Raw genomic sequence first — 12,864 nt, 5'->3', positions numbered from 1 at the left:
CTCATTGTTTGCTTGTTTGGATGGCTGTAGGCTTATGTCAGGGAACATCACAACTACTGTAAATTTTTCATGTTCCATTGACACTCTTCTAAGCATTGTTCATTGTGTTAATCTGGGGCATCTGTAATAATACATTTGCCATTTTTAGGATTAAATGAGTGAAAACAAATTTTCACATATTTCACACTATAGAAAGAATAAGAAAATATACTTCAAATCATGGAAAGTGTGCCCTTTACATTGGACAGATTTCAAACTCTTTCTCAGAAAATCTATTTCCAAGTAATAGATTTCTCAGATATACCTGGGGCTTTTGATGGTGTTTATAATGTGACTCTTGGGTTATCTCATTTGTGAGGCTCAAAATATCCCCCTGCAAGGAAACCAAACGGTGAGTGAAATTCTTGCCAATTGACATACCTGAAAGTTCTTCCTTTTTTTCTTTTTGCCTCCCTTCCTCCCTTCTTCCCTTCATTTCTTTTTTTCTTCCACCTCAAAGAGGCGAACGGTCCTTCTATTTATTCTCCTCAGAAAGTCAATAAACATCTACAGTTTTGAAAAGAAATTCAAGAGTTCCCATTTTCCCGCTAAATATTTTTTAAAAGGTGACTATTCATGTTCCTGCCATTCTGAAGTAGATGACTTTTACAAATACATATCATTTCAGGATTGTTTACACACCCTATTGGAGGTAAATAAGATAGCAAATGATGCTTGTTTCTGTTCTAATGTAGAAACATTATTTGTATTTGAAGCATCATTGTCCTTCAAATTTTCAAGCTCTATGTTCTACTTTGTTGGGCATGGTAAAGAATATTTCAAACACCGTACATCTGTCAACTGCCTTTGAAATGTCTTAAAGACACATCCATGCATCAGGAAAATGGAGAACAGGAAGAGGAAAGGGTGTTATAACACCATTGTTTTCCATTGCCTGTCTAAAGGAGATAACAGAGTTGTAATTTTCCCAACTGTCTTTAAAATAGTAAAAATATGTGTCTAGAGTAGGATTGTAACATTTGATAGAAACAGTCCTATTTATTAATTTATTTATTCATTAACTTTCCATCTCTAAGATAGAAATCAGAGCAGCATTCCCTGGTGTCTTTAGAATCACATGTGATTGGTTTCTCTTAGAAGTGGAACAAATGGAGTTTTGAGGGAAGTTCCAGGGTAATTCTTTGTATTTAGACTCACATTTGTAGAGTTAACAGACATGTCAAGCCTCTTTCTAAAAAATATGACTCCTCTTTGATGATTTTTGAAATCAATTCGACTAAGGCTCTTCTCTTGCTATATTGGTTTTACCTTCCACTACCAAGAATCTTGTTATAAATCAAATATTACAACTTTGGGATCTTGTAAATTGAAGAGACTCAATGGATTTATAACCTTCATCTTATTTGGCTTTGTGTATAGTTTTCTATTAAAGCCGAACCTGATGTAAATTCATACAAATTAAAAAAAACATAGAAGAATAGAGAACTTTAATTTCCTTCAGGTTGAATATATTTGGGATGTTATAGCTCAGTAAAATGGTTACACATATTGAACCCTGATCATTAATGTTCTCTATATGAGTGTAATGTTAAAATCTAGTTGCTGTTCAGGTTACAGTACTGTGCAGCAGATTCCTCCCTGACTTTCACAAACACAAAAGGCCCCTCTACTGAGACATTGTGAGTCCCTAACTAACAAACTGTGGTGTCAGAATCTTACATTAGAGGGAATATTGCTTCTATATCCTGCTCCATACCCCGTCCCTGCCTGGGAATAAGAGAGCCTGGGTACAGGCTTGTGCTGTGAATACTCTCCTCCTCAGGAAGTTGAAAAAGAGATTCCACTGCTATCATGAGAACTGTTTCCTCTTGCTATGGGTTGAACCCTGCTGAGAACCCACAACAAGCTGTTACCTCTCTGTCCCTTTGTCCATGGCATTAATATGTTTTCACATAAACTTGTTACACTCTAGAAATTCATCTCTGGGTCCTCCCTCCTTCTCCAAATCCTTTCATTCTGATACCCATTAGACTGGGAAAAAAATAATGCCTGGGTCACATATGACAATTGAGGTCACTGCTTTCTAAAATGACAAACAGTTACAGAAATAGTGGTAATGTTAAAGCCTCAAGTAGTGTGTTTTATCTAAGTGGTCTTAATGACAGATCTACTCATTGTCTTTAAAGCAGAGTTGAGGGACAGGAACATTTGGACTGAAAGCAGAGAGTATTTGAAAATACACAAGCATAAACTATTTTTATTAAGTAAATAAGGCCCTGATGTGAAAAAATATACTTTTATATGTAATAAGGAACATTAGATAATAGCAAAATGAAAACAAGAAAAATAAAGCAGAAAATAGTTGGTTTGCAGATGGCCTAAGGGAAAGTTAAGAATGGACATTATCCAGTTAACTTTTTATTTCCTAAGTCAAGAGAATTATTGTTAAAATGTTACCAATAAAAGAAAGGAATATCCAAGATTTGACCTCAAATGCTGTATCCCCAGATGTACGCACAATGAACAGAGGAGATGGCTGAGTGGATGAAGTGCCTGCTAGGCATGTGTGTGAGGAGCTGAGTTTGATTCCCAGAACACATGTAGAAAGCCTTGGATGGCCAGTACTTGAAACCCCAGCAATACAGGGCCAGAGACAGGCAAATCCCTGAGACTTGACCAGCTATGCTAGGCCAATGAGTGAGTTTCTTGTTCAGTGAGAGACCCTGATTCAAAAATTAGCTTCATCTTTTTCTTTTTTCAGCATGAGATTCCTGGGGCAATTCTAATTTCTTGGGGTGTACTGTTTTAATAGTCTAGGAGCCCAGTAGAAGAGCACAAGTCTTCTTAGCCTGGCTTCAGTCCTGCCAAGCAGCCCATTTACCTTCTCCACTCTGCTTCAACACCTTAATCTGAAGGTGTGACACACCTGTATCTGAAACAAATGTCAGAAACAGAATGCAAGTGGAACCAAGGTGAGAACATGCTTAGTGTCTGAGTGCCATGGATAGGAGCCATTTCTATATGGCTTTTAGCTACTTTTGAAAGGGCTGGCACAAGTACATCCAATTAGTTCAAGACGGTATTTTGTCATGAAGCCCAGGATAACCTCAAACTTAAAATCATCCCTTAGTTTGCCAAGTGCTGGGATGACCGGCAAGCGCAACCATGACTAGCATGGCTACATTTCAATTCTAAGAACTTCCTCTCCTTGCCTCTGGACAATAGTCTCTGATTAACCATTTGATAATTTCTTCCCTATTGTACTTCACTGCTGAGATGAGATGTGTTCAGGTTGGTCTGATTCATTCTCATGTTGGGGTGAGTAACTGACAGAGGTCAAGGACATGTTGCCAATGAATTTCTTATGGTGGATTTAAGCAGCTATGCGATACAGGTGTGGCTTCCAGGTCAGGCATAGCTGAGGCCCTCTGTGCTCGTACTGTGGGTGATGCTGGAGTGCCTCAAGTTTTGGGGGGAAGAATCTGAATTACTTTGTTGCTCTTCTCTCTGTGCAAACATTGAATAAATCGGTTTTTTTTCTTCTGTTTTTCATTGTTAAGGAAAAATGGAAAATAATCAGAATGCACCAGATGTTGACCCCAGGCCTCTACATACACAAATATACCCATTCATGTTACTGTCTAGGGTTCTTGATCAGATTCATTTTCTCTGCTAAATAACTGAAAAGCAGGAAAAATCCCAAGTACAACAGGTAGCAGCTGGGAAATTCTAGAACACACAGCAGATGGGATCCCCTGGTGAAGGTAGGCTCTTATCGGGGTGAGGAAATGCACACACAAAGGACCGCCCCCTATCTCTGCCCTTCTCCCTTCCCCTCTCTCTCCCTCTCTCTCTCCCCTGTCTCTGCTCCTCTCTCTGCTCCTCTCCCTTCCCCTCTCTCTCCCCCCTCTCTCCCTCCCCTGTCTCTGCCCTGTCTCTGCTCCTCTCCCTTCCCCTCTCTCTCCCCTGTCTCTCCCCTGTCTCTGCCCCCTCTCTGCTCCTCTCCCTTCCCCTCTCTCTCCCCCTCCCTCCCTCTCTCCCTCCCCTGTCTCTGCTCCTCTCCCTTCCCCTCTCTCTCCGCCTCCCTCCCTCTCTCCTTCCCCTGTCTCTCCCCATGTCTCTGCCCCTCTCCCTCCTCCTCTCCCTCTTCCTCCCCCTCTCTCCTCTCCCTACTTTCTCCCTTTCCCCCCTCCACACACTCACTCACACTCTCTCACTCATTCCCACTCTCAAACTCCCACATTCGTTGTGCACACACAAAGACACGGACACAGACACACAGACACACAGATACACACACACACACACACACACACACACACACACACACACACACACACAGCAAGCACATAGGCAGACCATCCATCTGTGAAGAAGCGAAGGGGTTACTGGGGCACCTGAAAAATCCAGTTTCTCTTTGAGAGCTGGAGCATTTAGTGTTCCAAGGGTTTTCTTCCCCTATTAGGGCTGGTCAGTTTAAACAGAAAGAGGTCACTTATCAGCAGGCTGGATCCTACTTGTGGGAGACAAAAGGCTGCCCTGTCTAAGTATATTTATTTATTTTTATTTTAAGTTGTCAAGCTTTTGTCTCAGCTTAGGAGGGTGTGGATGAAGCTAGCCACCTTGGAAATGCATTATCTTTATTACCTAGTCATGACCCCTCACCCCATCCATCTGCCTGTCAAGGAATCTAACTCGTAGTCCTTCACATTAACAAATGTATGCACTACATACTACATAATAGTCCCCATCCCCACCCCCACCCCCGTGTAGATAAAATACACAATCTCAAAATGCAGCTAATAGTTATTTGAGTTATTGAATAGTGTCCTGAATTAAAACCAGGAGCCCTGCAGATGTACCACTTCACTTTCTTGTTGTTTTGACCAATTATGAATAACTTGGTATACTCATTTAAATAAGCAGAATTGACCACAGTAGTTGCAATTTTAGTTGAAATGAATAAAAGTTAAGTTGTAAAGGAATTACATCTTTTTTTCTTTGAGTGGATACCAGTTTCCTTACTATGGCTAGATTTGCTTTAAATCTTTTCTATTTGGTCAAGCATTTTTTTTAATTTTTTGATATTTTTACTTAAAGTCCCTTATAATGGAGAACACAGTCAACACCTTTCAAGGTACATTTTCATAATATAGAATAATATTAGATTTAGGCTTGACACAGTTTTGACTTTTCCTGATGATTTTTAACTCACACAAGAGGAAAATGCATTCAGAACATATATTTCTTATTGGGACGGTGAATGATAGTGTGGGGAGTCTCTATCCTGATTGTTGTAGCTGGCTGTGGACCATCGGCTCAGGGCTAAACTAAAGTTACCAAAGAATCCTTACCATGGAGCGCCTGTCTAATAAGAGCTGCCTATAAAAGATGTGGAAAGGTATTTGTACGTTTTGTAGACTCCTTCCCGTTTCTAGTTCCCATTCTTTCCATGTTTCTGCTCTTCCTACCATTAATTCTTCACCTCCTTTGGTGTGTAGGGGAATCACCGTCAGCCCTTTAATGAAATGAAATCCTGTCAGGTGAACAAGACTTCCTGTGAGAAGGGAAAAACCTGGACTCACTTAACCAGAAAGGAAAAAAAAAATCTGCAAATGATGGCAAACAAACCCAGGGTCACAGTTCCATGATGGGAAGTGAGTTCAGGGAGGGTTCAGAGAACAGACCCCAGGAGTTCCTTGGGTGGTACAAATATATTAAAAAAAAAAACAACCATTATCAGTTTTATGTTTTTGAAACACACTTCTGTTTGTGACAAATGCACCTTGAGCCTTGTAAAGCATTACATCCTAGGAAATATTCACCATGCATTTCTCTGGGCCCAAAACCCAGACTTCAGCTCTCCCTTTGGCTCATCAACCTACATACATTGTACACACACTGAATTATTTTCAAGCATTTACAAAGAAAATTGTTATTGCTGTTGGGATAGAAATCTAAAAATATTTTTTCAAATGCAATGACTTAGGTGAGAATAAAGTTAAATGATTAAATATAGATTCAGAACAGCAAGAGAAAAATAGTTCTTATCTCGAAGCATGTAATTACATATTTCCTCTGCTGAGCTGGAGACTGACATTTTAAATGTCTACTGTTTGACAGCTGTGGTCAGACATCTCTACAGGGTTGAGCCTGCTCATTAGTGCCACATTAACCTTAGCTTTGCCTCAGGCCATTAACTAGCAAACTGCACATTTGACCTTTGTTCTACAGATATTTTCAAACAGTGTGCAAGGTACTGCTTTTAATTTGGGTTCTGTATTATGTGTGGACTGACTTTATGGGTAAAGAAGAAAAAAATCAATACATGTCATTAAATAAAGAAACATGTGGTTTGAGACATTACACAGAGGAAAGCTCCATTTGAAAATGTGATTCTTTTCCAATGTTTTCCCCGATAATTAGCTTTGGTCAAAATTAGAAATAGTGCCTACTGTCTCCAGTGGAAGAGATAGACATGGAATGCAATGTGTGACAATATATAAATGGTTTAAATGAAACAAACTGTTACAAGATTAAGATAGTAGACTAAAGCTATATTTTTAGAAGTGTCTAATGAAATAAAATGCAAACCCAAATGTAAATTAGAGCCACATGTTTAAAGACACATAGTTCCTTAGATAAACACAGTTTAACTTTATATGGGTGCCATTCTTCACACCCAATGTATGAGGCATATGTCAACCTTATAAATTGTAAATTATGTTAGTTTAGTAAATTATTTTATTAGACTGTGTACATGTGGCTGTATCCAATTTATAAAATATTGTTCCACAGTATACACTTAAGTATGATCTATATTTGTGAAAGTTTCAGGGGTTTATGATACCTGGTCAAGTATGGAAATTGGTTGGTTCCAATTTTGTAGAACTATATCATCCTTAGAGCGCCACCTTTCTAATGAACCCCCTCTGTCTGACTGCTTATTAATATGCATGTAGAGAAAGTTGGGAAAGGGTAAACACCAGATTGTCAATATTGGTTTCTTCAGGAGGATACAAACAATACAAAGGGACTCATTAATTGGATCTTCAGATAACCTTTGAATTATCTTATTGCTCAGTAAAAGATGTTGCTTTTGTTACTAAAGGTAATCATTGTATTATACCCACTTGAAAGTGTTGTTCAGTTTTATAGTAGTAACTGAGCATGACCATGTCAACAAACCACAAAGGACAACTCACAGATGGGTTGCATTTCTTTTTATATATTTTAGCATGTGATGTATCAGGAGACCCTTCTGGTACTGTTGGCCTCAAGGGCATGGGAAGCAATGAAGCAATAACTATGCTAGACCATGTTTCTCCCCTGCCTTGAGTAAGCTCAGGGCAAACAAGGCTGCAGGCTATGAATGAGCAATTGTGTTACAGGCCTTTTCTTCTTTACTGAGCCAGCACTGCACAAGGCTAGTCACCCGCTAGTGATTAGAATTGACTCCGTTCTCTGCTTCTTGTGCTGCATATGCCAGGCTTCTCGAGATATATAGATTATTCCGATCTGAACATACTACATTCTAAATGCCAGTTTCCACAAGAAGTGACATATCTGTTTTCTAGCATAGCAATATACATATAAGTAATGTGTTTGCTTTCTTAATGTGATAATATCCATAAATTCTTGGAACTATAGCAGTAGTTCTCTTTAACACTTTTAAACTTTGATTTTCAAACCTTCAGCTTGTTTCTGATATTGATACTTGGTGTGCACACACTGTGATGGAAGAGGTCAAAGGACAACTTGGAGATGATTCTCCTCTACCATGTGTGTCCCAGGACTGAATTTAGTTGTCAATCCTGCTAGCAGGCACCTTTGCCTGCTGAGCCATCCCACCAGTCCTATCTGTGTAGTTTAATTTTTTTTTATGTGGTGACGACATGTAAGTAGGAGAGGGAGCTACTCAAATGGATGACTTTTTACAGGTTCTTTCTAACTCATAACACAGTGTATCTGTGATGAATTACTACAGCATCTTATAACACAGTGAAGCTAAATAGTAATGGCTATTACACTTCAATGTAGTTCATTCCTTGGGACTGCTACTGAGTTAGTAATCCTGACCTCTACACATCTAATATTTCGATAGAATATACTAGGGACATATGGCTTTTCACAATCTAGAAGTAGGTCCTATGGTTTAAAGAATCTTAAGACATTTTTCAGTTTAAGAGCTTAACAATACCATCATTTAAAAAAGTATATTATACTAATTTTCAATTCTGGAAAGTATAAAAACCTAAGACGTCACCAAGGGCTGATTTATCAAGCATTTGAGCATCTGTTGGGTGTAAATGATGATCAAATCCCCGGTACAAATGATAGACAAGGTAGAGCTTTTGCTGTGAGAGAAGAGCCCTCCATTGGAGGAGGCAGATTTACAGAGTAGAAACAACTGTAGGACAGGGACTATTAAGAACACATGGATGAGAGACAGGAAGAACCCACAGACACTGCATAGATCAATGAGGAAGGAAGAGAGGAGGACAAATTTAAATGAGACACTGAAGAATGATGAATAGAGTGATGTAGAAGGCAAAACTAAGAGGAGGAAATGAATATGCTAAGCACAAATTTTGTTAAAGCAATACAGATATATTTTATGCAATCGTTCAATAAAAATGTGATTTTTGGCTGGAATGTGGGACTAGAAGCAAGAATGAGCATGGAATGAGGCTACAGGGTGAAAGTGAAGAGGTCCTGGCCATCATAAGACATTTTTTGTCTAAATTATTTTGTATTTCAAAGCATCAAAAATGGTATTCATGATTTCCAATGTTGCTTCTCAGTGAAGCTTAGAAAAGGAGTTGAAGGGAAAGAGAAGGGACAAAATTAAGAGGCATGGCCCATCTGTTAAGTTTGAAGCCTGAATTTATACATTTTTATATGGACCTGGTAGATGATACTTTGAAAAAACATTCAGACAAGGAACACTTTCCCATATCCTTTTAAATATTGCAATTCAATTTCTCATATGAATTATATATGATTTCTATATTTCAGTGATATTTTCAGGCCAAGATGAAAAACTTACATAAGTAACATAATTACTGAAGGATAATTAGCAAAAGCTTTTTAACTTTTTCCTGAATTTATTATGCTTCCAAATTTAAAGGATATCATCTTCATGGTGGTAGAAAAGTAAATATATGTATTAGCCACACCCATATCAATTTAGATGCAGAATAGTTTTCAAGAATATAATATTTCTTTTATTGAAATATGTCATGTTAACTAGAAGTGGAATCACATGTCTTAGCACTGAGCTGGGAAGGAAGATAGGGATTACTTTATTGTTTAGGTGATTAAAAATACCCTAACAGAAGCAACTTAAGTAAGAAATACTTTATTTTGGCTTATAATTCCAGAGGGATACAGTATATCATGGTAGGGGAGGCATGCACCAGGAACAGGAAACTGGCTAGTCACATTGCATCCATACTCATGAACCGAAGAATGAACAGAAAGTGTGGCCAGCTATTAATCACTCCACCCCCCAGTGACTCACTTCCACTAGTAAGATTGTATCTCCTAAAGTTTTCATGACCTCCCCCTAAAACACCACGGTCTTTGGAAACAAGTGTTCAAATGTGAGACTATGGGCTATATTTCACATTCCAAGCATAAGAACCAAATTCAGTTGGTTATGTTGTAGTTGATAAGTCTTTTTGACTACTTTGTTTCTACTACTTATTTCCAAACAACTCAATCACACTTGTACCTAATGTAGACTCTTCTAGAACCTTAGTGAAACTACATTTTAGAATAGTATTATTTATTATTTGACAATTTCATAAACATACAATATATCTTGATTATATCTCTGGTGGTTTGAAGGAGAATAGCCCTCATAGCTTCATGTCTTGAATATTTGGTCTGCAGTTCATCTAAGAGTTTGTGAAAGATTAGGAGATGTGACCTTGTTGGAGCAGGTGGCCTTACTGGGTATAGGCTCTGAGATTTCAAAAGATTCAAGTCACTCTCTCTCTCTCACTCTGCCTTTTGCTTGTGAGTCAGAAGGTCTCAGGTGTTCTCCCGCAATATCTGTGCTCTGCCATCACATATTCTAACCCTTTGAAATCATAAACCCAAATTAAACACTTCCATAAGTTGCTTTGGTCATGGTGTCTTACATAGCAACAGAACAGTAACTAAGACAATATGAAACCCAATTTTCCTATCCTCTTCCCCCAAACATCTCCCAATACGGTCCCCACATTATGTGCTATTCCTCTTTAAAAAATTAAAACAACAACAACAGCAACAAAACTCAGAGTCCAGTTAGCGTTGTCTATATACTCGTGAGTGTGGGACCATCCACTGGGGCGTGGGCAGCTTACCAGAGGCTGGATGCCATGCCCACAGGAAAGTGACTCCCTTCCACCAGCAGATCTCTGTTGCCAGTGCCTCCTCAGGTATCAGTTATGGGCAGAGCCTCATATGCCTCTCTCCCATCTGTGCTTGAATGTTGATTGTCTTGATCTTATGTATAAGGCTTTTTCAGATAACCTTAGAATAGTGAGCTCATGCGTACCACAGTCATGTCACATCTAGATGACAGCAGCATTTTTCCATCCTCTCCATCTTAAACTGTTACATTTATTTCTACTTTCTTTTTTGCAATGTTCTCTGAGCATTGGAAGGTTGAAACAAATGTCCCATTTAGGGCTTCAGCCCTTTTTTTAGTTATAAGATTCTGCATTGACTATTGAACATTGCAAAAAAGATGCTTCTCTGGCCAAGGTTAAGAATAACTCTAATCTATATGTATAAATATAAATGTTTAGAGGGCAATTTGAGCACCATATTTATTATGCAAAATGACCACAGTAGGTTACTGTACAGAGCCTTGCTCGTTCTGGGATTTGGACTACATTTGCACAACCAGACAAAATTTCCTACTGTGGAGGGACCCTTAGATCCACTGATAAGGCAGTTATAACTGTCATGATTTCACTGTACCAGTTATCACAGTTTACCTGGGAGGCCAGTATTTAACTTGCAAGGTCCATATCTCACTAAATCTATTGAAGATTCCCCTTCCTCGATGGCCTGCATATTACATTCTGCCACTTTGAAAGGAACCAAGTAGGGAGGAAGTTTCTATGTCAGTCATTTCCAGCTTGATTTCTATATGTCCTGAAACAGTAGCCTGTATTCTCTTCTAAAATAGGACCTTAGCATCTAGCTGCAGTGGACAACCAAGAGCAACAACAATGTATTGTTTGAGGGTGGAGCAAACTTCAGTCCACAGCAATTTAGTTGCCATGTTTAACCAACTGGCACAGTACTTCATACTGTGAACAATTGTGCTGACTTCAGTTCCCCTCAGTCTTTTGTTTGCATGACTTTGTGACTTTGCTTTTGCCCCCACCCCCTTTATTTTGAGTACCTTTGACATTTTTCTTAATGCATAGGGATTCTCTGTAAAATTCCCCTAATATCCATGGCTCTGTTCACCACTTCCCTGGTTGAAGAACCAGACATCACTAGTCTGTCAAGGTCTAAAGTCTAATATTTAAGAGTGTAGTGTGTTACACTCATGACTCTTGAACCAGTAGCATCAACAGCATTGGCCAGCCTTTGTGTGAAATACAGAATTTTGGTCCCTTTTTGGAGTTATTTTGTCTACATCTCAATGGTGGCAATATTTGTAGATGATGTTTACACTCATGAAGTTTGAAAGTAGCATTTGACTTGATTCTCAAGATGGGCATCTCACAAAATATCAAACCAAACACTAATTCTTTGGTCTTTGGTCATTTATTACTCTGATGACTGTTAATTAGATCTACTCTCTGTCGCCATCATTACCCTCAGATCTAAAGCAATAAATAAAACAAGCAAACAGAAGAACCCCTGCCTACTTGACTATTTTATCTAGAGCAGGAAGAAAGATAAGAAACTGCAAAATATAATGAGAACATTGCACACGCACACACACACACACACACACACACACACACACACACACACACACAGTAGGCTAGAGAGAATATCAGGAAAGATGAAAACACGGGACAGGATAAGAGTAGTTGAAAGTATGGGGTGGGACACTAGGAAAAGCTGTTTCTTCCTTCCTTGTATGTATCAGTCAATGATGTCACCTAAGTGACCTTAGTTAAAAATTATCTTAAAATTCTTACTTCACACATTAATTTTGTGAGTGTGCATGTGCATGTGTGTATTAGTGTTTGCATGTATGTGAGTGTACATTAATGTGCAGGTGTAAATGTACACATGTACACTATACATGGGAGATGTGAAAGCCACATTGTGTCCTCCTCCATAGATTCTGGATATCTGTACACTGGCATTTGAATTTGCAAAGCAAGCATTCTTTGTCCTTCCAGGTCCTGATTTCAAAACTTAAATGTCATTGCCTTCTAAGCAAAAAAATGCAAAATTCTTCATTATCATTGCATTTTCCCTTCTGTAATCCTCAGAGGCATGAGAAATAGAAAGTGAAAAAAAATTAAAACCTTAGTTGATACACTAAACATTCTTCACTCTATTAAATTTTACTTTAGTACTTCTGAAATATTTTATGTCTAGGGCTTAGAGTCATGTATAGTAAAAACTTACTACTTTATATTCCTTGTTACCAAAGACTCAGAAACATGATAGAAGTTGAATAAACCTTTATTCAATAGGCAATTCATAAGCATGGTGTAAGCCAGATGTCTTCCACATAGAATAGAAAATAATTGTGTCTCTGTGTTTAGATGCCAATAGCAAGGGAGGGATTTAGGTAGACTGAATGAAGTGGAGTGTGTGCCTGTAGGTACATGGTATCTAAAACCCTTTATCTTTAAGATTCATAGCCAGTGAATTTTTTCTATTCCAAAA

The 12,864-nt window shown here is 38.5% G+C and overlaps 1 protein-coding gene across 7 annotated transcripts in view; it reads left to right on the top strand.

The window, feature by feature from the left end:
* Gpc5 (glypican 5) overlaps positions 1-12,864 on the top strand; it is a 1,304,512-nt gene that overhangs the window by 276,257 nt on the left and 1,015,391 nt on the right. The window lies entirely within an intron of this gene.

Source organism: Peromyscus californicus, unplaced genomic scaffold, assembly GCF_007827085.1.
Source record: "Peromyscus californicus insignis strain IS unplaced genomic scaffold, ASM782708v3 Scaffold_12__1_contigs__length_115047231, whole genome shotgun sequence".
In the NCBI taxonomy this organism is placed as follows: domain Eukaryota; kingdom Metazoa; phylum Chordata; class Mammalia; order Rodentia; family Cricetidae; genus Peromyscus; species Peromyscus californicus.
The sequence above is the reverse complement of the archived record's forward strand: the minus strand, read 5'-3'. Positions and strand labels throughout refer to the sequence as shown.